This window comes from Cucurbita pepo, chromosome LG01 (genome assembly GCF_002806865.2).
Source record: "Cucurbita pepo subsp. pepo cultivar mu-cu-16 chromosome LG01, ASM280686v2, whole genome shotgun sequence".
Classification (NCBI taxonomy): Eukaryota; Viridiplantae; Streptophyta; class Magnoliopsida; order Cucurbitales; family Cucurbitaceae; genus Cucurbita; species Cucurbita pepo.
The window spans coordinates 10,483,005-10,507,319 of NC_036638.1; the positions used below are offsets into that span (position 1 = coordinate 10,483,005).

The following is a 24,315-nucleotide window of genomic DNA, read 5'->3' on the forward strand; positions in this document are numbered from 1 at the left end:
GATCCTAACAGTGAGGCAAGCCCACTTGGTGACTGCTTCAACCATTGTGGGGTCCACTAAAATCCTATCCTTTGACACCATATGCCCTATAAATGAGACTTGTTGTAGGCATAGTTCACACTTAAAGAACTTGACATACAATCTATTCTCCCTCGAAATAGTTAGGACTTTTTAAAGATCTAACTTGTATTCCTAATCCATTTTTCAATACACTAGAATGTCGTCTATAAACACGATAACAAACGTGTCTAGACACTCTTTGAATACTCGATTCATCAACTTCATAAATATACATGGGCATTGGTGAATTCGAACAGACTTGTATTATATCAAAGTCATCATGTTTATTTCTTTTATCGTGTTTTTCTATGTCTTTTGGCCCCGACTTTTATAGGTCCTTGGTTCGACCTCCTAATGAGAATTGAGGTCCTTGCACGCCTTATGAAGGTGTCTTCATTCTTGTTTGGGATGTGTATTGGAAAATTAGATACATCGTAGTATTTTAAACGAAAGATGCTAAGAGCAAGTGAGGGAAGGGTTATCTTGCTTTCAATGTCCACCTTGTACACCTCCCAATATATCTTTTGAGCTTTTTGCATTACTCCACCCAATAGACGAATATCCTGTTTCATATAATCCAACAATTCCCTCTTATTATTAATCAGATCCTCTACTTTCAGTTTGTCATATGGGATTGAGATAGAGCCTTTTGGTCCAAGATCTGGGCAAAGATTGTTCCCAAGGGAGCTCAGTTTGCCAGGGAGTAGATTCAAGGAGCCTCTGAAGCGGAATAACATCTTCTTACCGTAATAGACTGCTAACTCGTAAAGCCTATTGTTCCTCATCAGTGGTTTAAGCTTCAAGCTCACCTTCCGTCTTTTTCGTGTGGCTAATCGACTTTTTGATGTGTAATCAACATTGCGGATTACCCACATAACTGATTACCCAGACAATTCAAGAGGAGAAAGAAAGAGGCTTTAACACCACAATGAAGATTACCCACAATTCTTATTAATAGAAAGAAAAAGAAAAGATAGAGAACCTCTTTACACCATCTCATTAAGGATCAAGATCAGAGACAGAACTCAGGAAAATGAAATTGCCTTAGTTATAAAACCAACAATCAAAATTAGAATTATGAATCATCTAACTGTGATTTAATCTCTTTGTATCTCTCGGAAATCTCACTTTCTTTACGATTTAATTGATCATTCAGAGTCTTATTTTCTATCTGTAGTTGTATTAACTCATACCATAGAAATTCGATAATTGATTTTCCAATGTGATCTAGGGAAGACAAGTCTTTTATATTAATTGGGTCTGTATCAACCCAGACATCTTATCAACTTAATGAAATCATCCCACGATAGACGAAACACTGAAAGATAGACCGGTGGTGACCTCTATTTACGTCGTTCTCCAGACAAGGTAAGCGAACCGCAGTTCCTTACTCTGATCAAATGCTGGAGGAGACTGGATCATCACATGGTTGGGACACCTGGAAAAAATGAACAGGCGCTATAATTTTTGCCGGAAGAGTTATACTGTCTTAACCATGGATGAGAATGAGAAGATAACGGGTGATATTCCACCGACATAATTCGTTGGAGTGGGCTCCCTTAGGTCTTTGTATTCCTCTTGACAGACCTTCGGGAGACGGGATCGGGTGAAATAGCACTGAATGAATCTCGCTTTAGGATAGGGGTTTATACAATCGGTATTTAGCGGGTGGTGTATCGACTTTTGGCAATGGTGGTGTATCGAGTTTTTGGTATGGAGGATTTGGGTATGGAGGATTTGCTGTGTAATAGTACATTGCTTATTACCCACAAAACCACCTTCGGTGTCTTTGGTGTGGTGGTGTATCGAGTTTTTGGTATGGAGGATTTGGTATGGAGGATTTGCTGTGTAATATTACATTGCAGATTACCCAGAATCAGGAAAGAGGCTCATCTCGCACATATTTTGCTGTAAATTTTCTAAGTATTTTTCCTAAAATTTTCTGTTATAAAAAGTTATAAATTGTTCATAGACATGTTTAATGACATGCATATTTTCTATTACTTATTTAAACGATTTTTATTTCATGTCGATTTTTATTTAACTATGCTTAAGTTTTCAAATTATCAAACTATTTAGAGATCAATTAAAAGTCACAATTAGCCTAACAACAAGTATATATTCAAAAATAATGAAAATTATGAAAAATTTAAAATATTGTAATTAAATAGAAAAGAGTTAGAAAATATATCACTATAGTTTATAAAATGGGTCAGACAAACTTCATCCTCCAAATGCCTATTGAGAATTTGAATAAAAAACTTCTCAACCCTTTCCAAGAATCAAAGAAAAATCGCTACAATGCTCTTTTTACGAGTTCAAGAACAAACTCAATCATTTCTACATCTTAGGTAAAACCGCTGCAATGTTCTTTTTAAGGGTTCAATAACAAACTCAATTTATTCCATGATTTAAGATCAAATCGTTAAACTGCTTTGTTTATTAGTTAAAAGTAAACTCAATTGTTCCATTACACCACTTGCCCTTCGCGTCCCTTCTTCTCAACGTGTTCGCGCGGGCCATGCGTGCTTGGGCGAGAGTAGTACTAAATTGGGTGACCACTTGGGAAGTCCTCGTGTTGCACCCCTTTTTTTATTTCTTTTGCTCGTTATTTCAATTTCTCCCCGTTCTTTTCTTCCTTTCATTACAAATGGCAACCACGCCCACGCCCATCGCGTATCTTTTCCCCGACATGTCCGCGCGGGTCCCGCCGGCCGTTCCCAGCACGTGCGTGCACCCACCGTCGCCCCGATCATGCCCACCCCGCATGCGTTAAATGCAATTTGTGCGCATGGCATGTCGGGTGCGATCATACCAGCACTAATGCACCGGATCCCATCAGAACTCCGCAGTTAAGCGTGCTTGGGCGAGAGTAGTACTAAGTTGGGTGACCACTTGGGAAGTCCTCGTGTTGCACCCCTTTTTTATTTTTTATTTCTTATTTCTTTTGCTCGTTATTTCAATTTCTCCACGTTCTTCTCTTCCTTTCTTTACAAACGGCAACCACGCTCACGCCCATTGCATTTTTTCTCCCCGACGTGTCCGCGCGGACCCCGCCGGCTGATTCCAGCACGTGCGTGCACCCACCGTTGCCTCGATCATGCCCACCCGCATGCGTTAAATGCAATCTGTGCGCATTGCATGTCGGGTGCGATCATACCAGCACTAATGCACCGGATCCCATCAGAACTCCGCAGTTAAGCGTGCTTGGGCGAGAGTAGTACTAAGTTGGGTGACCACTTGGGAAGTCCTCGTGTTGCACCCCTTTTTTATATTTCTTTTGCTCGTTACTTCAATTTCTCCCCGTCCTTTTCTTCCTTTCTTTACAAATGGCAACCTCCCCCGCTCCCACGCTCACGTCCATCGCGTTTCTTCTCCCTGACGTGTCCGCGCGAGCCCCACCGGCCGTTCCCAGCACGTGCGTGCACCCACCGTCTCCTCGATCATGCCCACCCCGCATGCGTTAAATGCAATTTGTGCGCATGGCATGTCGAGTGCGGTCATACCAGCACTAATGCAACGAATCCGATCACAACAACGCAGTAAAGCGTGCATGGGCGAGAGTAGTACTAAGTTGGGTGATCACTTGGGAAGTCCTCGTGTTGCACCCATGTTTTATATTTCTTTGGCTCGTTATTTCAATTTCTCCCCGTTCTTTTCTTCCTTTCTTTACAAATGGCAACCTCCCCCGCTCGCACGCTCACGCCCATCGCGTTTCTTCTCCCCGACGTGTCCGCGCGGGCCCCGCCGCCCGTTCCCAGCACGTGCGTGCACCCACCGTCGCCTCGATCATGCCCACCCCGCATGCGTTAAATGCAATTTGTGCGCATGGCATGTCGGGTGCGATCATACCAGCACTAATGCACCGGATCCCATCAGAACTCCGCAGTTAAGCGTGCTTGGGCGAGAGTAGTACTAAGTTGGGTGACCACTTGGGAAGTCCTCGTGTTGCACCCCTTTTTTATATTTCTTTTGCTCGTTACTTCAATTTCTCCCCGTCCTTTTCTTCCTTTCTTTACAAATGGCAACCTCCCCCGCTCGCACGCTCACGCCCATCGCGTTTCTTCTCCCCGACGTGTCCGCGCGGGCCCCGCCGCCCGTTCCCAGCACGACGCTCACGCCCATAGCGTTTCTTCTCTCCAACGGTCGTATGCGTTAAATGCAATTTGTGCGCATGGCATGTCGGGTGCGATCATACTTGCACTAATGCACCGGATCCCATCAGAACTTCGTAGTTAAGCGTGCTTGGGCAAGAGTAGTACTAAGTTGGGTGACCACTTGGGAAGTCCTCGTGTTGCACCCCTTTTTTATATTTCTTTTGCTCGTTACTTCAATTTCTCCCCGTCCTTTTCTTCCTTTCTTTACAAATGGCAACCTCCCCCGCTCGCACGCTCACGCCCATCGCGTTTCTTCTCCCCGACGTGTCCGCGCGGGCCCCGCCGCCCGTTCCCAGCACGTGCGTGCACCCACCGTCGCCTCGATCATGCCCACCCCGCATGCGTTAAATGCAATTTGTGCGCATGGCATGTCGGGTGCGATCATACCAGCACTAATGCACCGGATCCCATCAGAACTCCGCAGTTAAGCGTGCTTGGGCGAGAGTAGTACTAAGTTGGGTGACCACTTCGAAGTCCTCGTGTTGCACCTCTTTTTTATATTTTTTTTGCTCGTTATTTCAATTTCTCCCCGTTCTTTTCCTCCTTTCTTACAAATGGCAACATCCCCTGCTCGCACGCTCACGCCCATCGCGTTTCTTCTCCCCCGACGTGTCCGCGCGGGCCCCGCCGCCCGTTCCCAGCACGTGCGTGCACCCACCGTCGCCTCGATCATGCCCACCCCGCATGCGTTAAATGCAATTTGTGCGCATGGCATGTCGGGTGCGATCATACCAGCACTAATGCACCGGATCCCATCAGAACTCCGCAGTTAAGCGTGCTTGGGCGAGAGTAGTACTAAGTTGGGTGACCACTTGGGAAGTCCTCGTGTTGCACCCCTTTTTTATATTTCTTTTGCTCGTTACTTCAATTTCTCCCCGTTCTTTTCTTCATTTCTTTACAAATGGCAACCTCCCCCGATCGCACGCTCACGCCCATCACGTTTCTTCTCCCCGACGTGTCCGCGCGGGCCCCCCGGCCGTTCCCAGCACTTGCGTGCACCCACCGTCGCCTCGATCATGCCCACCCCGCATGCGTTAAATGCAATTTGTGCGCATGGCATGTCGGGTGCGATCATACCAGCACTAATGCACCGGATCCCATCAGAACTCCGCAGTTAAGCGTGCTTGGGCGAGAGTAGTACTAAGTTGGGTGACCACTTGGGAAGTCCTCGTGTTGCACCCCTTTTTTATATTTCTTTTGCTCGTTACTTCAATTTCTCCCCGTCCTTTTCTTCCTTTCTTTACAAATGGCAACCTCCCCCGCTCGCACGCTCACGCCCATCACGTTTCTTCTCCCCGTCGTGTCTGCGCGGGCCCTGCCGGCCGTTCCCAGCACGTGCGTGCACCCACCGTCGCCTCGATCATGCCCACCCCGCATGCGTTAAATGCAATTTGTGCGCATGGCATGTCGGGTGCGATCATACCAGCACTAATGCACCGGATCCCATCAGAACTCCGCAGTTAAGCGTGCTTGGGCGAGAGTAGTACTAAGTTGGGTGACCACTTGGGAAGTCCTCGTGTTGCACCCCTTTTTTATTTTTTATTTCTTATTTCTTTTGCTCGTGTTGCACCCCTTTTTTTATTTTTTGTTATTTCAATTTCTCCCTGTTCTTTTCTTCCTATCTTTTCAACAAATGGCAACCTCCCCCGCCCCCGCTCACGCCCATCGCGTTTCTTCTCCCCGACGTGTCCGCGCGGGCCCCGCCGCCCGTTCCCAGCACGTGCGTGCACCCACCGTCGCCTCGATCATGCCCACCCCGCATGCGTTAAATGCAATTTGTGCGCATGGCATGTCGGGTGCGATCATACCAGCACTAATGCACCGGATCCCATCAGAACTCCGCAGTTAAGCGTGCTTGGGCGAGAGTAGTACTAAGTTGGGTGACCACTTGGGAAGTCCTCGTGTTGCACCATTATTTATTATTTTTTATTTTTTATTTCTTTTGCTCGTGTTGCACCCCTTTTTTTATNCGTCTACCCACCGTTGCCTCGATCATACCGCTCTACATGCGTTAAATGCAATCTGTGCGCAATGCATGTCGGGTGCGATCATACCAGCACTAATGCACCGGATCCCATCAGAACTCCGCAGTTAAGCGTGCTTGGGCGAGAGTAGTACTAAGTTGGGTGACCACTTGGGAAGTCCTCGTGTTGCACCCCTTTTTTATATTTCTTTTGCTCGTTACTTCAATTTCTCCCCGTCCTTTTCTTCCTTTCTTTACAAATGGCAACCTCCCCCGCTCGCACGCTCACGCCCATCGCGTTTCTTCTCCCCGACGTGTCCGCGCGGGCCCCGCCGCCCGTTCCCAGCACGTGCGTGCACCCACCGTCGCCTCGATCATGCCCACCCCGCATGCGTTAAATGCAATTTGTGCGCATGGCATGTCGGGTGCGATCATACCAGCACTAATGCACCGGATCCCATCAGAACTCCGCAGTTAAGCGTGCTTGGGCGAGAGTAGTACTAAGTTGGTCACTACTTGGGAAGTTCTCGTGTTGCACCCCTTTTTATTAATTTTTTATTTTTTANTCCCCGCCGGCCGTACCCAGCACGTGCGTGTTGAGTTATGGAATCTGCTCCCTATATTTATAGCTTGGTCAACGGCTATATCCGGGAAAGCTATATTTGGTAAAGCCATATATGGTAAAGCTATATCCGGTAAAGCTNTATTTCTTTTGCTCGTGTTGCTCCCGTTTTTTTTTTATTTCTTATTTCTTTTGCTCGTTATTTCAATTTCTCCCCGTTCTTTTCTTCCTTTCTTTACAAATGGCAACCTCCCCCGCTCGCACGCTCACGCCCATCGCGTTTCTTCTCCCCGACGTGTCCGCGCGGGCCCCGCCGCCCGTTCCCAGCACGTGCGTGCACCCACCGTCGCCTCGATCATGCCCACCCCGCATGCGTTAAATGCAATTTGTGCGCATGGCATGTCGGGTGCGATCATACCAGCACTAATGCACCGGATCCCATCAGAACTCCGCAGTTAAGCGTGCTTGGGCGAGAGTAGTACTAAGTTGGGTGACCACTTGGGAAGTCCTCGTGTTGCACCCCTTTTTTATATTTCTTTTGCTCGTTACTTCAATTTCTCCCCGTCCTTTTCTTCCTTTCTTTACAAATGGCAACCTCCCCCGCTCGCATGCCTACGCCCATCCCGTTTCTTCTCCCCGACGTGTCTGCGTAGACCCCGCCGGCCCTTCCCAGCACGTGCGTGCACCCACCGTTGCCTCGATCATGCCGCCCCGCATGCGTTAAATGCAATCTGTGCGCATTGCATGTCGGGTGCGATCATACCAGCACTAATGCACCGGATCCCATCAGAACTCCGCAGTTAAGCGTGCTTGGGCGAGAGTAGTACTAAGTTGGGTGACCACTTGGGAAGTCCTCGTGTTGCACCCCTTTTTTATATTTCTTTTGCTCGTTACTTCAATTTCTCCCCGTCCTTTTCTTCCTTTCTTTACAAATGGCAACCTCCCCCGCTCGCACGCTCACGCCCATCGCGTTTCTTCTCCCCGACGTGTCCGCGCGGGCCCCGCCGCCCGTTCCCAGCACGTGCGTGCACCCACCGTCGCCTCGATCATGCCCACCCCGCATGCGTTAAATGCAATTTGTGCGCATGGCATGTCGGGTGCGATCATACCAGCACTAATGCACCGGATCCCATCAGAACTCCGCAGTTAAGCGTGCTTGGGCGAGAGTAGTACTAAGTTGGGTGACCACTTGGGAAGTCCTCGTGTTGCACCCCTTTTTTATATTTCTTTTGCTCGTTACTTCAATTTCTCCCCGTCCTTTTCTTCCTTTCTTTACAAATGGCAACCTCCCCCGCTCGCACGCTCACGCCCATCGCGTTTCTTCTCCCCGACGTGTCCGCGCGGGCCCCGCCGCCCGTTCCCAGCACGTGCGTGCACCCACCGTCGCCTCGATCATGCCCACCCCGCATGCGTTAAATGCAATTTGTGCGCATGGCATGTCGGGTGCGATCATACCAGCACTAATGCACCGGATCCCATCAGAACTCCGCAGTTAAGCGTGCTTGGGCGAGAGTAGTACTAAGTTGGGTGACCACTTGGGAAGTCCTCGTTGCACCCCTTTTTTTTATTTTTTATTTGTTATTTCTTTTGCTCGTTATTTCAATTTCTCCCCGTTTCTTTACAAATGGCAACCTCCCCCGCTCGCACGCTCACGCCCATCGCGTTTCTTCTCCCCGACGTGTCCGCGCGGGCCCCGCCGCCCGTTCCCAGCACGTGCGTGCACCCACCGTCGCCTCGATCATGCCCACCCCGCATGCGTTAAATGCAATTTGTGCGCATGGCATGTCGGGTGCGATCATACCAGCACTAATGCACCGGATCCCATCAGAACTCCGCAGTTAAGCGTGCTTGGGCGAGAGTAGTACTAAGTTGGGTGACCACTTGGGAAGTCCTCGTGTTGCACCCCTTTTTTATATTTCTTTTGCTCGTTACTTCAATTTCTCCCCGTCCTTTTCTTCCTTTCTTTACAAATGGCAACCTCCCCCGCTCGCACGCTCACGCCCATCGCGTTTCTTCTCCCCGACGTGTCCGCGAGGGTCCCGTCGGCTGTTCCCAGCACGTGCGTGCACCCACCGTTTCCTCGATCATGCCGCCCAACATGCGTTAAATGCAATTTGTGCACTTGACATGTTGGGTGCGATCATACCAGCACTAATGCACCGGATCCCATCAGAACTCCGCAGTTAAGCGTGCTTGGGCGAGAGTAGTACTAAGTTGGGTGACCACTTGGGAAGTCCTCGTGTTGCACCCCTTTTTTATATTTCTTTTGCTCGTTACTTCAATTTCTCCCCGTCCTTTTCTTCCTTTCTTTACAAATGGCAACCTCCCCCGCTCGCACGCTCACGCCCATCGCGTTTCTTCTCCCCGACGTGTCCGCGCGGGCCCCGCCGCCCGTTCCCAGCACGTGCGTGCACCCACCGTCGCCTCGATCATGCCCACCCCGCATGCGTTAAATGCAATTTGTGCGCATGGCATGTCGGGTGCGATCATACCAGCACTAATGCACCGGATCCCATCAGAACTCCGCAGTTAAGCGTGCTTGGGCGAGAGTAGTACTAAGTTGGTTCCACTTGGGAAGTCCTTGTGTTGCACCCGTTTTTTTTATTTTTTATTTGTTATTTCTTTTGCTCGTTATTTCAATTTCTCCCCGTTCTTTTCTTCCTTTCTTTACAAATGGCAACCTCCCCCGCTCGCACGCTCACGCCCATCGCGTTTCTTCTTCCCGACGTGTCTGCGCGGGCCCCGCCGGCCGTTCCCAGCACTTGCGTCTACCCACCGTTGCCTCGATCATGCCGCTCTGCATGCGTTAAATGCAATCTTTGCGCATTGCATGTCGGGTGCGATCATACCAGCACTAATGCACCGGATCCCATCAGAACTCAGCAGTCAAGGGTGCTTGGGCGAGAGTAGTACTAAGTTGGGTGACCACTTGGGAAGTCCTCGAGTTACACTCCTTTTTATTATTTTTTTACTTCTTATTTCTTTTGCTCGTGTTGCACCGCTTTTTTAATTTTTTATTTCTTATTTCTTTTTCTCGTTATTTGAATTTCTCCCCGTTCTTTTCTTCTTGTCTTTTCAACAAATGACAACCTCCCTCGCCCCCGCTCACGCCCATCGCGTTTCTTCTCTTCGACGTGTCCGCGCGGGCCCCACCGGCCGTTCCCAGCACGTGCGTGCACCCACCGTCGCCTCGATCATGCCCACCCCGCATGCGTTAAATGCAATTTATGCGCATTGCATGTTAGATGCGATCATACCAGCACTAATGCACCAGGTCTAATTACAACTTCGCAGTCAAGCGTGCTTGGGCGAGAGTATTACTAAGTTGGGTGACCACTTGGGAAGTCCTCGTGTTGCACCCCTTTTTTATATTTCTTTTGCTCGTTACTTCAATTTCTCCCCGTCCTTTTCTTCCTTTCTTTACAAATGGCAACCTCCCCCGCTCGCACGCTCACGCCCATCGCGTTTCTTCTCCCCGACGTGTCCGCGCGGGCCCCGCCGCCCGTTCCCAGCACGTGCGTGCACCCACCGTCGCCTCGATCATGCCCACCCCGCATGCGTTAAATGCAATTTGTGCGCATGGCATGTCGGGTGCGATCATACCAGCACTAATGCACCGGATCCCATCAGAACTCCGCAGTTAAGCGTGCTTGGGCGAGAGTAGTACTAAGTTGGGTGACCACTTGGGTGCACCCCTTTTTTTATTTTTTTTTCTTATTTCTTTTGCTCGTTATTTCAATTTCTCCCCGTTCTTTTCTTCCTTTCTTTACAAATGGCAACCTCCCCCGCTCGCACGCTCACGCCCATCGCGTTTCTTCTCCCCGACGTGTCCGCGCGGGCCCCGCCGCCCGTTCCCAGCACGTGCGTGCACCCACCGTCGCCTCGATCATGCCCACCCCGCATGCGTTAAATGCAATTTGTGCGCATGGCATGTCGGGTGCGATCATACCAGCACTAATGCACCGGATCCCATCAGAACTCCGCAGTTAAGCGTGCTTGGGCGAGAGTAGTACTAAGTTGGGTGACCACTTGGGAAGTCCTCGTGTTGCACCCCTTTTTTATATTTCTTTTGCTCGTTACTTCAATTTCTCCCCGTCCTTTTCTTCCTTTCTTTACAAATGGCAACCTCCCCCGCTCGCACGCTCACGCCCATCGCGTTTCTTCTCCCCGACGTGTCCGCGCGGGCCCCGCCGCCCGTTCCCAGCACGTGCGTGCACCCACCGTCGCCTCGATCATGCCCACCCCGCATGCGTTAAATGCAATTTGTGCGCATGGCATGTCGGGTGCGATCATACCAGCACTAATGCACCGGATCCCATCAGAACTCCGCAGTTAAGCGTGCTTGGGCGAGAGTAGTACTAAGTTGGGTGACCACTTGGGAAGTCCTCGTGTTGCACCCCTTTTTTATATTTCTTTTGCTCGTTACTTCAATTTCTCCCCGTCCTTTTCTTCCTTTCTTTACAAATGGCAACCTCCCCCGCTCGCACGCTCACGCCCATCGCGTTTCTTCTCCCCGACGTGTCCGCGCGGGCCCCGCCGCCCGTTCCCAGCACGTGCGTGCACCCACCGTCGCCTCGATCATGCCCACCCCGCATGCGTTAAATGCAATTTGTGCGCATGGCATGTCGGGTGCGATCATACCAGCACTAATGCACCGGATCCCATCAGAACTCCGCAGTTAAGCGTGCTTGGGCGAGAGTAGTACTAAGTTGGGTGACCACTTGGGAAGTCCTCGTGTTGCACCCCTTTTTTATATTTCTTTTGCTCGTTACTTCAATTTCTCCCCGTCCTTTTCTTCCTTTCTTTACAAATGGCAACCTCCCCCGCTCGCACGCTCACGCCCATCGCGTTTCTTCTCCCCGACGTGTCCGCGCGGGCCCCGCCGCCCGTTCCCAGCACGTGCGTGCACCCACCGTCGCCTCGATCATGCCCACCCCGCATGCGTTAAATGCAATTTGTGCGCATGGCATGTCGGGTGCGATCATACCAGCACTAATGCACCGGATCCCATCAGAACTCCGCAGTTAAGCGTGCTTGGGCGAGAGTAGTACTAAGTTGGGTGACCACTTGGGAAGTCCTCGTGTTGCACCCCTTTTTTATATTTCTTTTGCTCGTTACTTCAATTTCTCCCCGTCCTTTTCTTCCTTTCTTTACAAATGGCAACCTCCCCCGCTCGCACGCTCACGCCCATCGCGTTTCTTCTCCCCGACGTGTCCGCGCGGGCCCCGCCGCCCGTTCCCAGCACGTGCGTGCACCCACCGTCGCCTCGATCATGCCCACCCCGCATGCGTTAAATGCAATTTGTGCGCATGGCATGTCGGGTGCGATCATACCAGCACTAATGCACCGGATCCCATCAGAACTCCGCAGTTAAGCGTGCTTGGGCGAGAGTAGTACTAAGTTGGGTGACCACTTGGGAAGTCCTCGTGTTGCACCCCTTTTTTATTTTTTATTTCTTATTTCTTTTGCTCGTTATTTCAATTTCTCCCCGTTCTTTTCTTCCTGTCTTCTCAACAAATGGCAACCAACCCCGCCCCGNGCGGGCCCCGCCGACCGTTCCGAGCACGTGCGTGCACCCACCGTCGCCTCGATCATGCCGCCCCGCATGCGTTAAATGCAATTTGTGCGCATTGCATGTCGGGTGCGATCATACCAGCACTAATGCATCGGATCCCATCAGAACTCCACAGTTAAGCGTACTCGTGCGAGAGTATTACTAAGTTGTGTGACCACTTGGGAAGTCCTCGTGTTGCACCCCTTTTTTATATTTCTTTTGCTCGTTACTTCAATTTCTCCCCGTCCTTTTCTTCCTTTCTTTACAAATGGCAACCTCCCCCGCTCGCACGCTCACGCCCATCGCGTTTCTTCTCCCCGACGTGTCCGCGCGGGCCCCGCCGCCCGTTCCCAGCACGTGCGTGCACCCACCGTCGCCTCGATCATGCCCACCCCGCATGCGTTAAATGCAATTTGTGCGCATGGCATGTCGGGTGCGATCATACCAGCACTAATGCACCGGATCCCATCAGAACTCCGCAGTTAAGCGTGCTTGGGCGAGAGTAGTACTAAGTTGGGTGACCACTTGGGAAGTCCTCGTGTTGCACCCCTTTTTTATATTTCTTTTGCTCGTTACTTCAATTTCTCCCCGTCCTTTTCTTCCTTTCTTTACAAATGGCAACCTCCCCCGCTCGCACGCTCACGCCCATCGCGTTTCTTCTCCCCGACGTGTCCGCGCGGGCCCCGCCGCCCGTTCCCAGCACGTGCGTGCACCCACCGTCGCCTCGATCATGCCCACCCCGCATGCGTTAAATGCAATTTGTGCGCATGGCATGTCGGGTGCGATCATACCAGCACTAATGCACCGGATCCCATCAGAACTCCGCAGTTAAGCGTGCTTGGGCGAGAGTAGTACTAAGTTGGGTGACCACTTGGGAAGTCCTCGTGTTGCACCCCTTTTTTATATTTCTTTTGCTCGTTACTTCAATTTCTCCCCGTCCTTTTCTTCCTTTCTTTACAAATGGCAACCTCCCCCGCTCGCACGCTCACGCCCATCGCGTTTCTTCTCCCCGACGTGTCCGCGCGGGCCCCGCCGCCCGTTCCCAGCACGTGCGTGCACCCACCGTCGCCTCGATCATGCCCACCCCGCATGCGTTAAATGCAATTTGTGCGCATGGCATGTCGGGTGCGATCATACCAGCACTAATGCACCGGATCCCATCAGAACTCCGCAGTTAAGCGTGCTTGGGCGAGAGTAGTACTAAGTTGGGTGACCACTTGGGAAGTCCTCGTGTTGCACCCCTTTTTTATATTTCTTTTGCTCGTTACTTCAATTTCTCCCCGTCCTTTTCTTCCTTTCTTTACAAATGGCAACCTCCCCCGCTCGCACGCTCACGCCCATCGCGTTTCTTCTCCCCGACGTGTCCGCGCGGGCCCCGCCGCCCGTTCCCAGCACGTGCGTGCACCCACCGTCGCCTCGATCATGCCCACCCCGCATGCGTTAAATGCAATTTGTGCGCATGGCATGTCGGGTGCGATCATACCAGCACTAATGCACCGGATCCCATCAGAACTCCGCAGTTAAGCGTGCTTGGGCGAGAGTAGTACTAAGTTGGGTGACCACTTGGGAAGTCCTCGTGTTGCACCCCTTTTTTATATTTCTTTTGCTCGTTACTTCAATTTCTCCCCGTCCTTTTCTTCCTTTCTTTACAAATGGCAACCTCCCCCGCTCGCACGCTCACGCCCATCGCGTTTCTTCTCCCCGACGTGTCCGCGCGGGCCCCGCCGCCCGTTCCCAGCACGTGCGTGCACCCACCGTCGCCTCGATCATGCCCACCCCGCATGCGTTAAATGCAATTTGTGCGCATGGCATGTCGGGTGCGATCATACCAGCACTAATGCACCGGATCCCATCAGAACTCCGCAGTTAAGCGTGCTTGGGCGAGAGTAGTACTAAGTTGGGTGACCACTTGGGAAGTCCTCGTGTTGCACCCCTTTTTTATATTTCTTTTGCTCGTTACTTCAATTTCTCCCCGTCCTTTTCTTCCTTTCTTTACAAATGGCAACCTCCCCCGCTCGCACGCTCACGCCCATCGCGTTTCTTCTCCCCGACGTGTCCGCGCGGGCCCCGCCGCCCGTTCCCAGCACGTGCGTGCACCCACCGTCGCCTCGATCATGCCCACCCCGCATGCGTTAAATGCAATTTGTGCGCATGGCATGTCGGGTGCGATCATACCAGCACTAATGCACCGGATCCCATCAGAACTCCGCAGTTAAGCGTGCTTGGGCGAGAGTAGTACTAAGTTGGGTGACCACTTGGGAAGTCCTCGTGTTGCACCCCTTTTTTATATTTCTTTTGCTCGTTACTTCAATTTCTCCCCGTCCTTTTCTTCCTTTCTTTACAAATGGCAACCTCCCCCGCTCGCACGCTCACGCCCATCGCGTTTCTTCTCCCCGACGTGTCCGCGCGGGCCCCGCCGCCCGTTCCCAGCACGTGCGTGCACCCACCGTCGCCTCGATCATGCCCACCCCGCATGCGTTAAATGCAATTTGTGCGCATGGCATGTCGGGTGCGATCATACCAGCACTAATGCACCGGATCCCATCAGAACTCCGCAGTTAAGCGTGCTTGGGCGAGAGTAGTACTAAGTTGGGTGACCACTTGGGAAGTCCTCGTGTTGCACCCCTTTTTTATATTTCTTTTGCTCGTTACTTCAATTTCTCCCCGTCCTTTTCTTCCTTTCTTTACAAATGGCAACCTCCCCCGCTCGCACGCTCACGCCCATCGCGTTTCTTCTCCCCGACGTGTCCGCGCGGGCCCCGCCGCCCGTTCCCAGCACGTGCGTGCACCCACCGTCGCCTCGATCATGCCCGCCCCGCATGCGTTAAATGCAATTTGTGCGCATTGCATGTCGGGTGCGATCATACCAGCACTAATGCACCGGATCCCATCAGAACTCCGCAGTTAAGCGTGCTTGGGCGAGAGTAGTACTAAGTTGGGTGACCACTTGGGAAGTCCTCGTGTTGCACCCCTTTTTATATTATTTTCTATTTCTTATGTCTTTTGCTCGTTATTTCAATTTCTCCCCGTTCTTTTCTTCCTGTCTTTTCAACAAATGGCAACCTCCCCCGCCCCCGCTCACGTCCGCGCGGGCCCCGCCGGCCGTTCCCAGCACGTGCGTGCACCCACCGTTGCCTCGATCATGCCGCCCCGCATGCGTTAAATGCAATCTGTGCGCATTGCATGTCGGGTGCGATCATACCAGCACTAATGCACCGGATCCCATCAGAACTCCGCAGTTAAGCGTGCTTGGGCGAGAGTAGTACTAAGTTGGGTGACCACTTGGGAAGTCCTCGTGTTGCACCCCTTTTTATATTATTTTCTATTTCTTATGTCTTTTGCTCGTTATTTCAATTTCTCCCCGTTCTTTTCTTCCTGTCTTTTCAACAAATGGCAACCTCCCCCGCCCCCGCTCACGTCCGCGCGGGCCCCGCCGGCCGTTCCCAGCACGTGCGTGCACCCACCGTTGCCTCGATCATGCCGCCCCGCATGCGTTAAATGCAATCTGTGCGCATTGCATGTCGGGTGCGATCATACCAGCACTAATGCACCGGATCCCATCAGAACTCCGCAGTTAAGCGTGCTTGGGCGAGAGTAGTACTAAGTTGGGTGACCACTTGGGAAGTCCTCGTGTTGCACCCCTTTTTATATTATTTTCTATTTCTTATGTCTTTTGCTCGTTATTTCAATTTCTCCCCGTTCTTTTCTTCCTGTCTTTTCAACAAATGGCAACCTCCCCCGCCCCCGCTCACGTCCGCGCGGGCCCCGCCGGCCGTTCCCAGCACGTGCGTGCACCCACCGTTGCCTCGATCATGCCGCCCCGCATGCGTTAAATGCAATCTGTGCGCATTGCATGTCGGGTGCGATCATACCAGCACTAATGCACCGGATCCCATCAGAACTCCGCAGTTAAGCGTGCTTGGGCGAGAGTAGTACTAAGTTGGGTGACCACTTGGGAAGTCCTCGTGTTGCACCCCTTTTTATATTATTTTCTATTTCTTATGTCTTTTGCTCGTTATTTCAATTTCTCCCCGTTCTTTTCTTCCTGTCTTTTCAACAAATGGCAACCTCCCCCGCCCCCGCTCACGCCCATCGCGTTTCTTCTCCGCGACGTGTCCGCGCGGGTCCCGCCGGCCGTTCCCAGCACGTGCGTGCACCCACCGTTGCCTCGATCATGCCGCCCCGCATGCGTTAAATGCAATCTGTGCGCATTGCATGTCGGGTGCGATCATACCAGCACTAATGCACCGGATCCCATCAGAACTCCGCAGTTAAGCGTGCTTGGGCGAGAGTAGTACTAAGTTGGGTGACCACTTGGGAAGTCCTCGTGACGTGGCCCTTTTTATATTATTTTCTATTTCTTATGTCTTTTGCTCGTTATTTCAATTTCTCCCCGTTCTTTTCTTCCTGTCTTTTCAATCACGCCCATCGCGTTTCTTCTCCCCGATGTGTCCGCGCGGTCCCCGCCGGCCGTTCCCAGCACGTGCGTGCACCCACCGTTGCCTCGATCATGCCGCCCCGCATGCGTTAAATGCAATCTGTGCGCATTGCATGTCGGGTGCGATCATACCAGCACTAATGCACCGGATCCCATCAGAACTCCGCAGTTAAGCGTGCTTGGGCGAGAGTAGTACTAAGTTGGGTGACCACTTGGGAAGTCCTCGTGTTGCACCCCTTTTTTATATTTCTTTTGCTCGTTACTTCAATTTCTCCCCGTCCTTTTCTTCCTTTCTTTACAAATGGCAACCTCCCCCGCTCGCACGCTCACGCCCATCGCGTTTCTTCTCCCCGACGTGTCCGCGCGGGCCCCGCCGCCCGTTCCCAGCACGTGCGTGCACCCACCGTCGCCTCGATCATGCCCACCCCGCATGCTTTAAATGCAATTTGTGCGCATGGCATTTCGGGTGCTTTCATACCAGCACTAATGCACCGGATCCAATCAGAACACCGCAGTTAAGCAAGCTTGGGCGAGAGTAGTACTAAGTTGGGTGACCACTTGGGAAGTCCTCGTGTTGCACCCCTTTTTTATATTTCTTTTGCTCGTTACTTCAATTTCTCCCCGTCCTTTTCTTCCTTTCTTTACAAATGGCAACCTCCCCCGCTCGCACGCTCACGCCCATCGCGTTTCTTCTCCCCGACGTGTCCGCGCGGGCCCCGCCGCCCGTTCCCAGCACGTGCGTGCACCCACCGTCGCCTCGATCATGCCCACCCCGCATGCGTTAAATGCAATTTGTGCGCATGGCATGTCGGGTGCGATCATACCAGCACTAATGCACCGGATCCCATCAGAACTCCGCAGTTAAGCGTGCTTGGGCGAGAGTAGTACTAAGTTGGGTGACCACTTGGGAAGTCCTCGTGTTGCACCCCTTTTTTATATTTCTTTTGCTCGTTACTTCAATTTCTCCCCGTCCTTTTCTTCCTTTCTTTACAAATGGCAACCTCCCCCGCTCGCACGCTCACGCCCATCGCGTTTCTTCTCCCCGACGTGTCCGCGCGGGCCCCGCCGCCCGTTCCCAGCACGTGCGTGCACCCACCGTCGCCTCGATCATGCCCACCCCGCATGCGTTAAATGCAATTTGTGCGCATGGCATGTCGGGTGCGATCATACCAGCACTAATGCACCGGATCCCATCAGAACTCCGCAGTTAAGCGTGCTTGGGCGAGAGTAGTACTAAGTTGGGTGACCACTTGGGAAGTCCTCGTGTTGCACCCCTTTTTTATATTTCTTTTGCTCGTTACTTCAATTTCTCCCCGTCCTTTTCTTCCTTTCTTTACAAATGGCAACCTCCCCCGCTCGCACGCTCACGCCCATCGCGTTTCTTCTCCCCGACGTGTCCGCGCGGGCCCCGCCGCCCGTTCCCAGCACGTGCGTGCACCCACCGTCGCCTCGATCATGCCCACCCCGCATGCGTTAAATGCAATTTGTGCGCATGGCATGTCGGGTGCGATCATACCAGCACTAATGCACCGGATCCCATCAGAACTCCGCAGTTAAGCGTGCTTGGGCGAGAGTAGTACTAAGTTGGGTGACCACTTGGGAAGTCCTCGTGTTGCACCCCTTTTTTATATTTCTTTTGCTCGTTACTTCAATTTCTCCCCGTCCTTTTCTTCCTTTCTTTACAAATGGCAACCTCCCCCGCTCGCACGCTCACGCCCATCGCGTTTCTTCTCCCCGACGTGTCCGCGCGGGCCCCGCCGCCCGTTCCCAGCACGTGCGTGCACCCACCGTCGCCTCGATCATGCCCACCCCGCATGCGTTAAATGCAATTTGTGCGCATGGCATGTCGGGTGCGATCATACCAGCACTAATGCACCGGATCCCATCAGAACTCCGCAGTTAAGCGTGCTTGGGCGAGAGTAGTACTAAGTTGGGTGACCACTTGGGAAGTCCTCGTGTTGCACCCCTTTTTTATATTTCTTTTGCTCGTTACTTCAATTTCTCCCCGTCCTTTTCTTCCTTTCTTTACAAATGGCAACCTCCCCCGCTCGCACGCTCACGCCCATCGCGTTTCTTCTCCCCGACGTGTCCGCGCGGGCCCCGCCGCCCGTTCCCAGCACGTGCGTGCACCCACCGTCGCCTCGATCATGCCCACCCCGCATGCGTTAAATGCAATTTGTGCGCATGGCATGTCGGGTGCGATCATACCAGCACTAATGCACCGGATCCCATCAGAACTCCGCAGTTAAGCGTGCTTGGGCGAGAGTAGTACTAAGTTGGGTGACCACTTGGGAAGTCCTCGTGTTGCACCCCTTTTTTATATTTCTTTTGCTCGTTACTTCAATTTCTCCCCGTCCTTTTCTTCCTTTCTTTACAAATGGCAACCTCCCCCGCTCGCACGCTCACGCCCATCGCGTTTCTTCTCCCCGACGTGTCCGCGCGGGCCCCGCCGCCCGTTCCCAGCACGTGCGTGCACCCACCGTCGCCTCGATCATGCCCACCCCGCATGCGTTAAATGCAATTTGTGCGCATGGCATGTCGGGTGCGATCATACCAGCACTAATGCACCGGATCCCATCAGAACTCCGCAGTTAAGCGTGCTTGGGCGAGAGTAGTACTAAGTTGGGTGACCACTTGGGAAGTCCTCGTGTTGCACCCCTTTTTTATATTTCTTTTGCTCGTTACTTCAATTTCTCCCCGTCCTTTTCTTCCTTTCTTTACAAATGGCAACCTCCCCCGCTCGCACGCTCACGCCCATCGCGTTTCTTCTCCCCGACGTGTCCGCGCGGGCCCCGCCGCCCGTTCCCAGCACGTGCGTGCACCCACCGTCGCCTCGATCATGCCCACCCCGCATGCGTTAAATGCAATTTGTGCGCATGGCATGTCGGGTGCGATCATACCAGCACTAATGCACCGGATCCCATCAGAACTCCGCAGTTAAGCGTGCTTGGGCGAGAGTAGTACTAAGTTGGGTGACCACTTGGGAAGTCCTCGTGTTGCACCCCTTTTTTATATTTCTTTTGCTCGTTACTTCAATTTCTCCCCGTCCTTTTCTTCCTTTCTTTACAAATGGCAACCTCCCCCGCTCGCACGCTCACGCCCATCGCGTTTCTTCTCCCCGACGTGTCCGCGCGGGCCCCGCCGCCCGTTCCCAGCACGTGCGTGCACCCACCGTCGCCTCGATCATGCCCACCCCGCATGCGTTAAATGCAATTTGTGCGCATGGCATGTCGGGTGCGATCATACCAGCACTAATGCACCGGATCCCATCAGAACTCCGCAGTTAAGCGTGCTTGGGCGAGAGTAGTACTAAGTTGGGTGACCACTTGGGAAGTCCTCGTGTTGCACCCCTTTTTTATATTTCTTTTGCTCGTTACTTCAATTTCTCCCCGTCCTTTTCTTCCTTTCTTTACAAATGGCAACCTCCCCCGCTCGCACGCTCACGCCCATCGCGTTTCTTCTCCCCGACGTGTCCGCGCGGGCCCCGCCGCCCGTTCCCAGCACGTGCGTGCACCCACCGTCGCCTCGATCATGCCCACCCCGCATGCGTTAAATGCAATTTGTGCGCATGGCATGTCGGGTGCGATCATACCAGCACTAATGCACCGGATCCCATCAGAACTCCGCAGTTAAGCGTGCTTGGGCGAGAGTAGTACTAAGTTGGGTGACCACTTGGGAAGTCCTCGTGTTGCACCCCTTTTTTATATTTCTTTTGCTCGTTACTTCAATTTCTCCCCGTCCTTTTCTTCCTTTCTTTACAAATGGCAACCTCCCCCGCTCGCACGCTCACGCCCATCGCGTTTCTTCTCCCCGACGTGTCCGCGCGGGCCCCGCCGCCCGTTCCCAGCACGTGCGTGCACCCACCGTCGCCTCGATCATGCCCACCCCGCATGCGTTAAATGCAATTTGTGCGCATGGCATGTCGGGTGCGATCATACCAGCACTAATGCACCGGATCCCATCAGAACTCCGCAGTTAAGCGTGCTTGGGCGAGAGTAGTACTAAGTTGGGTGACCACTTGGGAAGTCCTCGTGTTGCACCCCTTTTTTATATTTCTTTTGCTCGTTACTTCAATTTCTCCCCGTCCTTTTCTTCCTTTCTTTACAAATGGCAACCTCCCCCGCTCGCACGCTCACGCCCATCGCGTTTCTTCTCCCCGACGTGTCCGCGCGGGCCCCGCCGCCCGTTCCCAGCACGTGCGTGCACCCACCGTCGCCTCGATCATGCCCACCCCGCATGCGTTAAATGCAATTTGTGCGCATGGCATGTCGGGTGCGATCATACCAGCACTAATGCACCGGATCCCATCAGAACTCCGCAGTTAAGCGTGCTTGGGCGAGAGTAGTACTAAGTTGGGTGACCACTTGGGAAGTCCTCGTGTTGCACCCCTTTTTTATATTTCTTTTGCTCGTTACTTCAATTTCTCCCCGTCCTTTTCTTCCTTTCTTTACAAATGGCAACCTCCCCCGCTCGCACGCTCACGCCCATCGCGTTTCTTCTCCCCGACGTGTCCGCGCGGGCCCCGCCGCCCGTTCCCAGCACGTGCGTGCACCCACCGTCGCCTCGATCATGCCCACCCCGCATGCGTTAAATGCAATTTGTGCGCATGGCATGTCGGGTGCGATCATACCAGCACTAATGCACCGGATCCCATCAGAACTCCGCAGTTAAGCGTGCTTGGGCGAGAGTAGTACTAAGTTGGGTGACCACTTGGGAAGTCCTCGTGTTGCACCCCTTTTTTATATTTCTTTTGCTCGTTACTTCAATTTCTCCCCGTCCTTTTCTTCCTTTCTTTACAAATGGCAACCTCCCCCGCTCGCACGCTCACGCCCATCGCGTTTCTTCTCCCCGACGTGTCCGCGCGGGCCCCGCCGCCCGTTCCCAGCACGTGCGTGCACCCACCGTCGCCTCGATCATGCCCACCCCGCATGCGTTAAATGCAATTTGTGCGCATGGCATGTCGGGTGCGATCATACCAGCACTAATGCACCGGATCCCATCAGAACTCCGCAGTTAAGCGTGCTTGGGCGAGAGTAGTACTAAGTTGGGTGACCACTTGGGAAGTCCTCGTGTTGCACCCCTTTTTTATATTTCTTTTGCTCGTTACTTCAATTTCTCCCCGTCCTTTTCTTCCTTTCTTTACAAATGGCAACCTCCCCCGCTCGCACGCTCACGCCCATCGCGTTTCTTCTCCCCGACGTGTCCGCGCGGGCCCCGCCGCCCGTTCCCAGCACGTGCGTGCACCCACCGTCGCCTCGATCATGCCCACCCCGCATGCGTTAAATGCAATTTGTGCGCATGGCATGTCGGGTGCGATCATACCAGCACTAATGCACCGGATCCCATCAGAACTCCGCAGTTAAGCGTGCTTGGGCGAGAGTAGTACTAAGTTGGGTGACCACTTGGGAAGTCCTCGTGTTGCACCCCTTTTTTATATTTCTTTTGCTCGTTACTTCAATTTCTCCCCGTCCTTTTCTTCCTTTCTTTACAAATGGCAACCTCCCCCGCTCGCACGCTCACGCCCATCGCGTTTCTTCTCCCCGACGTGTCCGCGCGGGCCCCGCCGCCCGTTCCCAGCACGTGCGTGCACCCACCGTCGCCTCGATCATGCCCACCCCGCATGCGTTAAATGCAATTTGTGCGCATGGCATGTCGGGTGCGATCATACCAGCACTAATGCACCGGATCCCATCAGAACTCCGCAGTTAAGCGTGCTTGGGCGAGAGTAGTACTAAGTTGGGTGACCACTTGGGAAGTCCTCGTGTTGCACCCCTTTTTTATATTTCTTTTGCTCGTTACTTCAATTTCTCCCCGTCCTTTTCTTCCTTTCTTTACAAATGGCAACCTCCCCCGCTCGCACGCTCACGCCCATCGCGTTTCTTCTCCCCGACGTGTCCGCGCGGGCCCCGCCGCCCGTTCCCAGCACGTGCGTGCACCCACCGTCGCCTCGATCATGCCCACCCCGCATGCGTTAAATGCAATTTGTGCGCATGGCATGTCGGGTGCGATCATACCAGCACTAATGCACCGGATCCCATCAGAACTCCGCAGTTAAGCGTGCTTGGGCGAGAGTAGTACTAAGTTGGGTGACCACTTGGGAAGTCCTCGTGTTGCACCCCTTTTTTATATTTCTTTTGCTCGTTACTTCAATTTCTCCCCGTCCTTTTCTTCCTTTCTTTACAAATGGCAACCTCCCCCGCTCGCACGCTCACGCCCATCGCGTTTCTTCTCCCCGACGTGTCCGCGCGGGCCCCGCCGCCCGTTCCCAGCACGTGCGTGCACCCACCGTCGCCTCGATCATGCCCACCCCGCATGCGTTAAATGCAATTTGTGCGCATGGCATGTCGGGTGCGATCATACCAGCACTAATGCACCGGATCCCATCAGAACTCCGCAGTTAAGCGTGCTTGGGCGAGAGTAGTACTAAGTTGGGTGACCACTTGGGAAGTCCTCGTGTTGCACCCCTTTTTTATATTTCTTTTGCTCGTTACTTCAATTTCTCCCCGTCCTTTTCTTCCTTTCTTTACAAATGGCAACCTCCCCCGCTCGCACGCTCACGCCCATCGCGTTTCTTCTCCCCGACGTGTCCGCGCGGGCCCCGCCGCCCGTTCCCAGCACGTGCGTGCACCCACCGTCGCCTCGATCATGCCCACCCCGCATGCGTTAAATGCAATTTGTGCGCATGGCATGTCGGGTGCGATCATACCAGCACTAATGCACCGGATCCCATCAGAACTCCGCAGTTAAGCGTGCTTGGGCGAGAGTAGTACTAAGTTGGGTGACCACTTGGGAAGTCCTCGTGTTGCACCCCTTTTTTATATTTCTTTTGCTCGTTACTTCAATTTCTCCCCGTCCTTTTCTTCCTTTCTTTACAAATGGCAACCTCCCCCGCTCGCACGCTCACGCCCATCGCGTTTCTTCTCCCCGACGTGTCCGCGCGGGCCCCGCCGCCCGTTCCCAGCACGTGCGTGCACCCACCGTCGCCTCGATCATGCCCACCCCGCATGCGTTAAATGCAATTTGTGCGCATGGCATGTCGGGTGCGATCATACCAGCACTAATGCACCGGATCCCATCAGAACTCCGCAGTTAAGCGTGCTTGGGCGAGAGTAGTACTAAGTTGGGTGACCACTTGGGAAGTCCTCGTGTTGCACCCCTTTTTTATATTTCTTTNAAAAATCATGTTAGTGGAATTTTGAGGTGTCAAAATTTGGTTTAACCAAACTTGCATGTTTGCCAAATAAACCCCACAAGTTTGAGTGGAATTTTGAGTGTCAAAATTTGGTTAACTCAAACATGCATACTTGCCACATAATCCCAAACATTTGAGTGGAATTTTAAGTGTCAAAATTTGGTGATCTCAAATTTGCATGAATATGCAAACATGACTCTTTAACTAGAGTGATCATGTTACATGGAAGGTTTCTTCTTGTTGGTGGAAAACTTTGAGAAAAACCTCTCACAAACACTCTCTTCACATATACAAAATCCCTCCCAAGTTTAGTCACTCATTGGATTCCACAATCCCGTTCTAAGGCCGGAGGATAGTGGAGAAGACACTAGTGGTGGTTCGAAACCGGT

General features: G+C 52.7%; 57 non-coding genes and 4 pseudogenes across 57 annotated transcripts; all 61 read left to right on the plus strand.

Moving 5' to 3' along the window:
* Positions 1–2,861: 2,861 nt before the first annotated feature.
* Positions 2,862–2,980, plus strand: LOC111782334. The gene has a single exon (XR_002813089.1). It is a non-coding gene; the product is annotated as a 5S ribosomal RNA (ribosomal RNA).
* A 226-nt stretch (positions 2,981–3,206) lies between these two features.
* Positions 3,207–3,325, plus strand: LOC111782965. Its single transcript, XR_002813246.1, has one exon. It is a non-coding gene; the product is annotated as a 5S ribosomal RNA (ribosomal RNA).
* Positions 3,326–3,552: 227 nt separating this feature from the next.
* On the plus strand, positions 3,553–3,671 carry LOC111782815 (annotated as a pseudogene).
* A 227-nt stretch (positions 3,672–3,898) lies between these two features.
* Positions 3,899–4,017, plus strand: LOC111783170. Its single transcript, XR_002813302.1, has one exon. It is a non-coding gene; the product is annotated as a 5S ribosomal RNA (ribosomal RNA).
* Positions 4,018–4,244: 227 nt separating this feature from the next.
* LOC111782594 lies at positions 4,245–4,363 on the plus strand. Its single transcript, XR_002813154.1, has one exon. It is a non-coding gene; the product is annotated as a 5S ribosomal RNA (ribosomal RNA).
* Positions 4,364–4,590: 227 nt separating this feature from the next.
* On the plus strand, positions 4,591–4,708 carry LOC111782600. Its single transcript, XR_002813155.1, has one exon. It is a non-coding gene; the product is annotated as a 5S ribosomal RNA (ribosomal RNA).
* A 227-nt stretch (positions 4,709–4,935) lies between these two features.
* On the plus strand, positions 4,936–5,054 carry LOC111783235. Its single transcript, XR_002813328.1, has one exon. It is a non-coding gene; the product is annotated as a 5S ribosomal RNA (ribosomal RNA).
* Positions 5,055–5,280: 226 nt separating this feature from the next.
* Positions 5,281–5,399, plus strand: LOC111783301. The gene has a single exon (XR_002813344.1). It is a non-coding gene; the product is annotated as a 5S ribosomal RNA (ribosomal RNA).
* Positions 5,400–5,626: 227 nt separating this feature from the next.
* On the plus strand, positions 5,627–5,745 carry LOC111782399. Its single transcript, XR_002813108.1, has one exon. It is a non-coding gene; the product is annotated as a 5S ribosomal RNA (ribosomal RNA).
* A 266-nt stretch (positions 5,746–6,011) lies between these two features.
* Positions 6,012–6,130, plus strand: LOC111782535. The gene has a single exon (XR_002813138.1). It is a non-coding gene; the product is annotated as a 5S ribosomal RNA (ribosomal RNA).
* A 127-nt stretch (positions 6,131–6,257) lies between these two features.
* On the plus strand, positions 6,258–6,376 carry LOC111782488. The gene has a single exon (XR_002813122.1). It is a non-coding gene; the product is annotated as a 5S ribosomal RNA (ribosomal RNA).
* A 227-nt stretch (positions 6,377–6,603) lies between these two features.
* On the plus strand, positions 6,604–6,721 carry LOC111782583. Its single transcript, XR_002813152.1, has one exon. It is a non-coding gene; the product is annotated as a 5S ribosomal RNA (ribosomal RNA).
* A 425-nt stretch (positions 6,722–7,146) lies between these two features.
* On the plus strand, positions 7,147–7,265 carry LOC111782554. Its single transcript, XR_002813145.1, has one exon. It is a non-coding gene; the product is annotated as a 5S ribosomal RNA (ribosomal RNA).
* A 226-nt stretch (positions 7,266–7,491) lies between these two features.
* On the plus strand, positions 7,492–7,610 carry LOC111782619. The gene has a single exon (XR_002813162.1). It is a non-coding gene; the product is annotated as a 5S ribosomal RNA (ribosomal RNA).
* A 227-nt stretch (positions 7,611–7,837) lies between these two features.
* Positions 7,838–7,956, plus strand: LOC111782684. Its single transcript, XR_002813176.1, has one exon. It is a non-coding gene; the product is annotated as a 5S ribosomal RNA (ribosomal RNA).
* A 227-nt stretch (positions 7,957–8,183) lies between these two features.
* On the plus strand, positions 8,184–8,300 carry LOC111782577. The gene has a single exon (XR_002813151.1). It is a non-coding gene; the product is annotated as a 5S ribosomal RNA (ribosomal RNA).
* A 229-nt stretch (positions 8,301–8,529) lies between these two features.
* On the plus strand, positions 8,530–8,648 carry LOC111782754. The gene has a single exon (XR_002813185.1). It is a non-coding gene; the product is annotated as a 5S ribosomal RNA (ribosomal RNA).
* A 226-nt stretch (positions 8,649–8,874) lies between these two features.
* On the plus strand, positions 8,875–8,993 carry LOC111782819. Its single transcript, XR_002813197.1, has one exon. It is a non-coding gene; the product is annotated as a 5S ribosomal RNA (ribosomal RNA).
* Positions 8,994–9,220: 227 nt separating this feature from the next.
* Positions 9,221–9,337, plus strand: LOC111782648. The gene has a single exon (XR_002813168.1). It is a non-coding gene; the product is annotated as a 5S ribosomal RNA (ribosomal RNA).
* Positions 9,338–9,577: 240 nt separating this feature from the next.
* LOC111782653 lies at positions 9,578–9,696 on the plus strand. Its single transcript, XR_002813169.1, has one exon. It is a non-coding gene; the product is annotated as a 5S ribosomal RNA (ribosomal RNA).
* Positions 9,697–9,985: 289 nt separating this feature from the next.
* Positions 9,986–10,104, plus strand: LOC111782800 (annotated as a pseudogene).
* A 227-nt stretch (positions 10,105–10,331) lies between these two features.
* On the plus strand, positions 10,332–10,450 carry LOC111782748 (annotated as a pseudogene).
* Positions 10,451–10,677: 227 nt separating this feature from the next.
* On the plus strand, positions 10,678–10,796 carry LOC111782829. Its single transcript, XR_002813203.1, has one exon. It is a non-coding gene; the product is annotated as a 5S ribosomal RNA (ribosomal RNA).
* Positions 10,797–11,023: 227 nt separating this feature from the next.
* On the plus strand, positions 11,024–11,142 carry LOC111782874. Its single transcript, XR_002813214.1, has one exon. It is a non-coding gene; the product is annotated as a 5S ribosomal RNA (ribosomal RNA).
* Positions 11,143–11,369: 227 nt separating this feature from the next.
* LOC111782931 lies at positions 11,370–11,488 on the plus strand. The gene has a single exon (XR_002813238.1). It is a non-coding gene; the product is annotated as a 5S ribosomal RNA (ribosomal RNA).
* Positions 11,489–11,715: 227 nt separating this feature from the next.
* Positions 11,716–11,834, plus strand: LOC111783003. Its single transcript, XR_002813255.1, has one exon. It is a non-coding gene; the product is annotated as a 5S ribosomal RNA (ribosomal RNA).
* A 227-nt stretch (positions 11,835–12,061) lies between these two features.
* LOC111783069 lies at positions 12,062–12,180 on the plus strand. The gene has a single exon (XR_002813275.1). It is a non-coding gene; the product is annotated as a 5S ribosomal RNA (ribosomal RNA).
* Positions 12,181–12,381: 201 nt separating this feature from the next.
* On the plus strand, positions 12,382–12,500 carry LOC111782732 (annotated as a pseudogene).
* Positions 12,501–12,727: 227 nt separating this feature from the next.
* Positions 12,728–12,846, plus strand: LOC111783123. The gene has a single exon (XR_002813288.1). It is a non-coding gene; the product is annotated as a 5S ribosomal RNA (ribosomal RNA).
* A 227-nt stretch (positions 12,847–13,073) lies between these two features.
* LOC111783128 lies at positions 13,074–13,192 on the plus strand. The gene has a single exon (XR_002813291.1). It is a non-coding gene; the product is annotated as a 5S ribosomal RNA (ribosomal RNA).
* Positions 13,193–13,419: 227 nt separating this feature from the next.
* Positions 13,420–13,538, plus strand: LOC111783130. Its single transcript, XR_002813293.1, has one exon. It is a non-coding gene; the product is annotated as a 5S ribosomal RNA (ribosomal RNA).
* Positions 13,539–13,765: 227 nt separating this feature from the next.
* Positions 13,766–13,884, plus strand: LOC111783135. Its single transcript, XR_002813294.1, has one exon. It is a non-coding gene; the product is annotated as a 5S ribosomal RNA (ribosomal RNA).
* A 227-nt stretch (positions 13,885–14,111) lies between these two features.
* LOC111783142 lies at positions 14,112–14,230 on the plus strand. Its single transcript, XR_002813296.1, has one exon. It is a non-coding gene; the product is annotated as a 5S ribosomal RNA (ribosomal RNA).
* Positions 14,231–14,457: 227 nt separating this feature from the next.
* LOC111783148 lies at positions 14,458–14,576 on the plus strand. The gene has a single exon (XR_002813297.1). It is a non-coding gene; the product is annotated as a 5S ribosomal RNA (ribosomal RNA).
* Positions 14,577–14,803: 227 nt separating this feature from the next.
* On the plus strand, positions 14,804–14,922 carry LOC111783156. The gene has a single exon (XR_002813298.1). It is a non-coding gene; the product is annotated as a 5S ribosomal RNA (ribosomal RNA).
* Positions 14,923–15,149: 227 nt separating this feature from the next.
* LOC111783163 lies at positions 15,150–15,268 on the plus strand. The gene has a single exon (XR_002813301.1). It is a non-coding gene; the product is annotated as a 5S ribosomal RNA (ribosomal RNA).
* Positions 15,269–15,484: 216 nt separating this feature from the next.
* LOC111783174 lies at positions 15,485–15,603 on the plus strand. Its single transcript, XR_002813307.1, has one exon. It is a non-coding gene; the product is annotated as a 5S ribosomal RNA (ribosomal RNA).
* Positions 15,604–15,819: 216 nt separating this feature from the next.
* On the plus strand, positions 15,820–15,938 carry LOC111783179. The gene has a single exon (XR_002813309.1). It is a non-coding gene; the product is annotated as a 5S ribosomal RNA (ribosomal RNA).
* Positions 15,939–16,154: 216 nt separating this feature from the next.
* LOC111783186 lies at positions 16,155–16,273 on the plus strand. Its single transcript, XR_002813316.1, has one exon. It is a non-coding gene; the product is annotated as a 5S ribosomal RNA (ribosomal RNA).
* Positions 16,274–16,516: 243 nt separating this feature from the next.
* On the plus strand, positions 16,517–16,635 carry LOC111782605. Its single transcript, XR_002813156.1, has one exon. It is a non-coding gene; the product is annotated as a 5S ribosomal RNA (ribosomal RNA).
* A 217-nt stretch (positions 16,636–16,852) lies between these two features.
* LOC111783193 lies at positions 16,853–16,971 on the plus strand. The gene has a single exon (XR_002813319.1). It is a non-coding gene; the product is annotated as a 5S ribosomal RNA (ribosomal RNA).
* Positions 16,972–17,198: 227 nt separating this feature from the next.
* Positions 17,199–17,317, plus strand: LOC111782705. Its single transcript, XR_002813181.1, has one exon. It is a non-coding gene; the product is annotated as a 5S ribosomal RNA (ribosomal RNA).
* Positions 17,318–17,544: 227 nt separating this feature from the next.
* LOC111783198 lies at positions 17,545–17,663 on the plus strand. Its single transcript, XR_002813320.1, has one exon. It is a non-coding gene; the product is annotated as a 5S ribosomal RNA (ribosomal RNA).
* A 227-nt stretch (positions 17,664–17,890) lies between these two features.
* Positions 17,891–18,009, plus strand: LOC111783205. Its single transcript, XR_002813322.1, has one exon. It is a non-coding gene; the product is annotated as a 5S ribosomal RNA (ribosomal RNA).
* A 227-nt stretch (positions 18,010–18,236) lies between these two features.
* On the plus strand, positions 18,237–18,355 carry LOC111783211. Its single transcript, XR_002813324.1, has one exon. It is a non-coding gene; the product is annotated as a 5S ribosomal RNA (ribosomal RNA).
* Positions 18,356–18,582: 227 nt separating this feature from the next.
* LOC111783218 lies at positions 18,583–18,701 on the plus strand. Its single transcript, XR_002813325.1, has one exon. It is a non-coding gene; the product is annotated as a 5S ribosomal RNA (ribosomal RNA).
* A 227-nt stretch (positions 18,702–18,928) lies between these two features.
* On the plus strand, positions 18,929–19,047 carry LOC111783224. Its single transcript, XR_002813326.1, has one exon. It is a non-coding gene; the product is annotated as a 5S ribosomal RNA (ribosomal RNA).
* A 227-nt stretch (positions 19,048–19,274) lies between these two features.
* Positions 19,275–19,393, plus strand: LOC111783230. Its single transcript, XR_002813327.1, has one exon. It is a non-coding gene; the product is annotated as a 5S ribosomal RNA (ribosomal RNA).
* Positions 19,394–19,620: 227 nt separating this feature from the next.
* Positions 19,621–19,739, plus strand: LOC111783241. The gene has a single exon (XR_002813329.1). It is a non-coding gene; the product is annotated as a 5S ribosomal RNA (ribosomal RNA).
* A 227-nt stretch (positions 19,740–19,966) lies between these two features.
* Positions 19,967–20,085, plus strand: LOC111783247. The gene has a single exon (XR_002813330.1). It is a non-coding gene; the product is annotated as a 5S ribosomal RNA (ribosomal RNA).
* Positions 20,086–20,312: 227 nt separating this feature from the next.
* Positions 20,313–20,431, plus strand: LOC111783251. Its single transcript, XR_002813332.1, has one exon. It is a non-coding gene; the product is annotated as a 5S ribosomal RNA (ribosomal RNA).
* A 227-nt stretch (positions 20,432–20,658) lies between these two features.
* On the plus strand, positions 20,659–20,777 carry LOC111783257. Its single transcript, XR_002813336.1, has one exon. It is a non-coding gene; the product is annotated as a 5S ribosomal RNA (ribosomal RNA).
* Positions 20,778–21,004: 227 nt separating this feature from the next.
* On the plus strand, positions 21,005–21,123 carry LOC111783263. Its single transcript, XR_002813337.1, has one exon. It is a non-coding gene; the product is annotated as a 5S ribosomal RNA (ribosomal RNA).
* Positions 21,124–21,350: 227 nt separating this feature from the next.
* On the plus strand, positions 21,351–21,469 carry LOC111783269. Its single transcript, XR_002813338.1, has one exon. It is a non-coding gene; the product is annotated as a 5S ribosomal RNA (ribosomal RNA).
* A 227-nt stretch (positions 21,470–21,696) lies between these two features.
* On the plus strand, positions 21,697–21,815 carry LOC111783276. Its single transcript, XR_002813340.1, has one exon. It is a non-coding gene; the product is annotated as a 5S ribosomal RNA (ribosomal RNA).
* Positions 21,816–22,042: 227 nt separating this feature from the next.
* On the plus strand, positions 22,043–22,161 carry LOC111783280. Its single transcript, XR_002813341.1, has one exon. It is a non-coding gene; the product is annotated as a 5S ribosomal RNA (ribosomal RNA).
* A 227-nt stretch (positions 22,162–22,388) lies between these two features.
* On the plus strand, positions 22,389–22,507 carry LOC111783286. The gene has a single exon (XR_002813342.1). It is a non-coding gene; the product is annotated as a 5S ribosomal RNA (ribosomal RNA).
* Positions 22,508–22,734: 227 nt separating this feature from the next.
* LOC111783294 lies at positions 22,735–22,853 on the plus strand. The gene has a single exon (XR_002813343.1). It is a non-coding gene; the product is annotated as a 5S ribosomal RNA (ribosomal RNA).
* A 227-nt stretch (positions 22,854–23,080) lies between these two features.
* LOC111783308 lies at positions 23,081–23,199 on the plus strand. Its single transcript, XR_002813345.1, has one exon. It is a non-coding gene; the product is annotated as a 5S ribosomal RNA (ribosomal RNA).
* Positions 23,200–23,426: 227 nt separating this feature from the next.
* LOC111783315 lies at positions 23,427–23,545 on the plus strand. The gene has a single exon (XR_002813346.1). It is a non-coding gene; the product is annotated as a 5S ribosomal RNA (ribosomal RNA).
* Positions 23,546–23,772: 227 nt separating this feature from the next.
* LOC111783322 lies at positions 23,773–23,891 on the plus strand. The gene has a single exon (XR_002813347.1). It is a non-coding gene; the product is annotated as a 5S ribosomal RNA (ribosomal RNA).
* Positions 23,892–24,315: the final 424 nt, after the last annotated feature.